Source organism: Oncorhynchus gorbuscha, linkage group LG06 (assembly GCF_021184085.1).
Source record: "Oncorhynchus gorbuscha isolate QuinsamMale2020 ecotype Even-year linkage group LG06, OgorEven_v1.0, whole genome shotgun sequence".
Classification (NCBI taxonomy): Eukaryota; Metazoa; Chordata; class Actinopteri; order Salmoniformes; family Salmonidae; genus Oncorhynchus; species Oncorhynchus gorbuscha.
The window spans coordinates 80,664,398-80,669,397 of NC_060178.1; the positions used below are offsets into that span (position 1 = coordinate 80,664,398).

Sequence of the window (5,000 nt, forward strand, 5' to 3'; positions counted from 1 at the left end):
GAGGAGTGCCTGGCTTCGGAGCCCACTGCTCTGACACAGTACACTGGCAGAGAGACACAGCCAGACAGAAACACTATACTGTATCATATGGTTGCCAGAGACAGGGAGGGCCAGGGGAGTGGGATTGGGAAATGGGCAGGAGAAGGGAGGGGGCCTGGGGGCCAGGGAGAAGGGGAATTAGTATAGTAAATGGGCCTAAGGGGGTGGGAGTGCAGGAGAGTAAGGAGGTGGTCACAGCCTAAAAACCAAAATGCCTAGCAGGCAGAGGAAAAGGGCCTGGAGGTAGGTAGAAGTGGGGAAGATTCAACGTACCAATTAGGATCAGGCTAAAAATACTTGAATCAGTCATAGAGCCCATTGCCCTTTATGGTTGTGAGGTCTGGGGTCCGCTCACCAACCAAGACTTCACAAAATGGGACAAACACCAAATTGAGACTCTGCATGCAGAATTCTGCAAAAATATCCTCCGTGTACAACATAGAACACCAAATAATGCCTGCAGAGCAGAATTAGGCCGATACCCACTAATGATCAAAATCCAGAAAAGAGCCATTCAATTCTTCAACCACCTAAAAGGAAGCAATTCCCAAACCTTCCATAACAAAGCCATCACCTACAGAGAGATGAACCTGGAGAAGAGTCCTGTAAGCAAGCTGGTCCTGGGGCTCTGTTCACAAACACAAACACACCCCACAGAGCCCCAGGACAGCAGCACAATTAGACCCAATCAAATCATGAGAAAACAAAAAGATAATTACTTGACACATTGGAAAGTCTTAACAAAAAAACAGAGAATACTAGATTACTATTTGGCCCTAAACAGAGAGTACACAGTGGCAGAATACCTGTCCACTGTGACTGACCCAAACTTAAGGAAAGCTTTGACTATGTACAGACTCAGTGAGCATAGCCTTGCTATTGAGAAAGGCAGACCTGCTCTCAAGAGAAGACAGGCTATAGGCACACTGCCCACAAAATGAGGTGGAAACTGAGCTGCACTTCCTAACCTCCTGGCAAATGTATGACCATATCAGAGACATATTTCCCTCAGATTACACAGATCCACAAAGAATTCGAAAAACAAACCCAATTTTGATAAACTCCCATATCAACTGGGTGAAATACCACAGTGTGCCATCACAGCAGCAACATTTGTGACCTGTTGCCGCGAGAAAAGGGCAACCAGTGAAGAACAAACACCATTGTAAATACAACCCACATTTATGCTTATTCACTTTCCCTTGTGTACATTAACCATTTGTACATCATTGCAACACTGTATATATACATAATATCACATTTGTAATGTCTTTATTGTTTTGAAACGTCTGTATGTTAAATGGTTACTGTTCATTTATATTGTTTATTTCACTTTTGTATATTATCTACCTCACTTGCTTTGGCAATGTTAACACGTTTCCCTCCCAATAAAGCCCCTTGAATTGAATGAAGAGGGTGAGGTACGGGCAGAGAAGGGGCAGTGGTATTTGAAGTTGCCACAGACAGAGAGGTGGTGGGCACAATGCTAGAGGAATTGAACATGGACAGAAACCCTGCCCACAGCGCCAGACATATACAGTGATGTCAGCTCTCTGTGGTGAACAGTGAAACCACATTCACTAGGTGTTAATGTGCTATAAAACCTGCTAGAGGTTGGGAGAGGGAGGGAGGGACTACATGAAAACCCTTGGTAAGGGATAAAGTACAGTACTATGCTAAGCTGTAAATAGAGAGGAAGAATGAAAAGGAAAGAGAGTATGCCTCCAGGCTGTCTGGAGGGATATCGATTGGTCTGAGTCGAGCTGGCAGAGCAGAGAGGGAGATTGAGAGTATTTAAGAGAGAGTGATCGCACAGAGTGGAGAACAAGGAGTGAGAGAGAGAGAGAGATGGAGGAGAATGAGGCAAGGAGAGAGGGGGAGCAGCAAGAGAAGTAAAGGGAAGAGAGAAATGAATGGTCACAGAGGTAGATGAAGAGGCCGAGGACAGTCCCAAAACAGAGAGCGGGAGAGAGAACTAGAGACATGGAGAAATAGAGACACAGAGACCAGCCTTCCAGATAGATACACAGAGACAGAGAGAGCTGGAGAGAGACAGATAACAGAATTAGAGATAGATAGAGAGAGAGAGTGAGAACTGGAGAGAGACAGAGAGCAGCCTTAAGAGATAGATAGAGAGAGAGAGAGAGAGAGAGAGAGAGAGAGAGAGAGAGAGAGAGAGAGAGAGAGAGAGAGAGAGAGAGAGAGAGAGAGAGAGAGAGAGAGATCTGGTGATCTGGTGCTTCTGTCCCCAACCAAGGATGGCCTACAGCAGCACTTAGATCTTCTGCACAGATTCTGTCAGACCTGGGCCCTGACAGTACATCTCGGTAAGACTTGTCCCATTTTGTGAATTATTGGGTGGTGAGCGGACCCCAGACCTCACAACCATAAAAGGCAATGGGTTCTATAACTGATTCAAGTATTTTTAGCCAGATCCTAATTGGTATGTCAAATGTCACAGCTTTGTGGAAGTTTCCTGTGGCGCTAATGTTTAGGCCGAGGTATGTATCGTTTTTTTGTGTGCTCTAGGGCAACAGTGTCTAGATGGAAAAAATATCCTCCATGTACAATGTAAAACACCAAATAATGCATGCAGAGCAGAATTAGGCCGACTCTTGCTAATTATCAAAATCCAGAAAAGAGCCACATAAAAGGAAGTGATTCCTAAACCTTCCATAACAAAGCCATCACCCACAGAGAGATGAACCTGGAGAAGAGTCCCCTAAACAAGCTGGTCCTACAAACACAAACAGACCCCACAGAGCCCCACACAATTACACTCAACCAAATCATGAGAAAACAAAAAGACACATGACACATGACACATTGGAAAGAATTAACAAAAAACAGAGCAAACTAGAATGCTATTTGGCCCGAAATTTAAGGAAAGCTTTGACTATGTACAGACTCAGTGAGCAAAGCCTTGCCATTGAGAAAAGCCGTCGTAGGCAGACCTGCTCTCAAGAGAAGACAGGCTATGTGCTCACTGCCCACAAGATGAGGTGGAAACTGAGCTGCACTTCCTAACCTCCTGCCAAATGTAGGACCATATTAGAGACACATATTTCCCTCAGATTACACAGACCCACTAAGAATTAAAAAACTCTACTGGGTGAAATACCACAGCCAATCACAGCAGCACGTTTTGTGACCTGTTGCCACAAGAAAAGGTCAACCAGTGAAGAACAAACACCATTGTAAATATAACCCATATTTATTCTTATTTATTTTACCTTTTGTACTTTAACTATTTGCACATAATATGACATTTGAGATGTCTTTATTATTTTGGAACTTTTGTGAGTGTAATGTTTACTGTTTATTTGTATTGTTTATTTAATTTTATTATCTACTTCACTTACCTTGGCAATGTTACCATATGTTTACCATGCCAATAAAGCCCTTACAATGAATTGAGAGAGAGGGAAATGGAGAACAGCCTTAGAGATAGATACAGAGAGAGAGACAGAGAGAGAATAGCCTTAGAGATAGATACAGAGAGAGAGAGAGAGATTATCTACCTCACTTCAGATAGAGGTGCAGACAGGGAGAGAGACAGAGAGAGAACAGCCTTCCAGATAGATACAGAGAGAGAGAACAGCCTTAGTGATAGATACAGAGAGAGAGAGACAGCAAGAGAACAGCCTTCCAGATAGATACAGAGAGAGAGAGACAGCAAGAGAACAGCCTTCCAGATAGATACAGAGAGAGAGAACAGCCTTAGTGATAGATACAGAGAGAGAGAGACAGCAAGAGAACAGCCTTCCAGATAGAGTGAACAGCCTTCCAGATAGATACAGAGAGAGAGAACAGCCTTAGTGATAGATACAGAGAGAGAGAGACAGCAAGAGAACAGCCTTCCAGATAGATACAGAGAGAGCAAGAGTCAGAGAGACAACAGCTTTCCAGATAGATACAGAGAGAGAGAGACAGCAAGAGAACAGCCTTCCAGATAGATACAGAGAGAGCGAGAGTCAGAGAGAGAACAGCTTTCCAGATTTCTCGCTCTCATCCAACACTTCCCACACTGCCCCTACTCGGATGGTATCGCGCCGTCCCAACCTTCGCTCTCTCTCTCCCGCTACTCTCTCCTCTTCCATCCTATCATCTCTTACCTCTGCTCAAACCTTCTCCAACCTATCTCCTGATTCTGCCTCTTCAACCCTCCTCTCCTCCCTTTCTGCATCCTTTGACTCTCTATGTCCCCTATCTTCCAGGCCGGCTCGGTCCTCCCCTCCCGCTCCGTGGCTTGACGACTCATTGCGAGCTCACAGAACAGGGCTCCGGGCAGCCGAGCGGAAATGGAGGAAAACTCGCCTCCCTGCGGACCTGGCATCCTTTCGCTCCCTCCTCTCTACATTTTCCTCCTCTGTCTCTGCTGCTAAAGCCACTTTCTACCACTCTAAATTCCAAGCATCTGCCTCTAACCCTAGGAAGCTCTTTGCCACCTTCTCCTCCCTCCTGAATCCTCCTCCCCCTCCCCCCCTCCTCCCTCTCTGCAGATGACTTCGTCAACCATTTTGAAAAGAAGGTCGACGACATCCGATCCTCGTTTGCTAAGTTAAACGACACCGCTGGTTCTGCTCACACTGCCCTACCCTGTGCTCTGACCTCTTTCTCCCCTCTCTCTCCAGATGAAATCTCGCATCTTGTGATGGCCGGCCGCCCAACAACCTGCCCGCTCGACCCTATCCCCTCCTCTCTTCTCCAGACCATTTCCGGAGACCTTCTCCCTTACCTCACCTCGCTCATCAACTTATCCCTGACCGCTGGCTACGTCCCTTCTGTCTTCAAGAGAGCGAGAGTTGCACCCCTTCTGAAAAAACCTACACTCGATCCCTCCGATGTTAACAACTACAGACCAGTATCCCTTCTTTCTTTTCTCTCCAAAACTCTTGAACGTGCCGTCCTTGGTCAGCTCTCCCGCTATCTCTCTCAGAATGACCTTCTTGATCCAAATC

The 5,000-nt window shown here is 45.8% G+C and overlaps 1 protein-coding gene across 6 annotated transcripts in view; it reads right to left on the minus strand.

The window, feature by feature from the left end:
- The window catches only part of LOC124038394 (slit homolog 1 protein-like), a 194,382-nt gene that overhangs the window by 52,021 nt on the left and 137,361 nt on the right, over positions 1 to 5,000 (minus strand). The gene's annotated exons all lie outside the window — the stretch shown is intronic.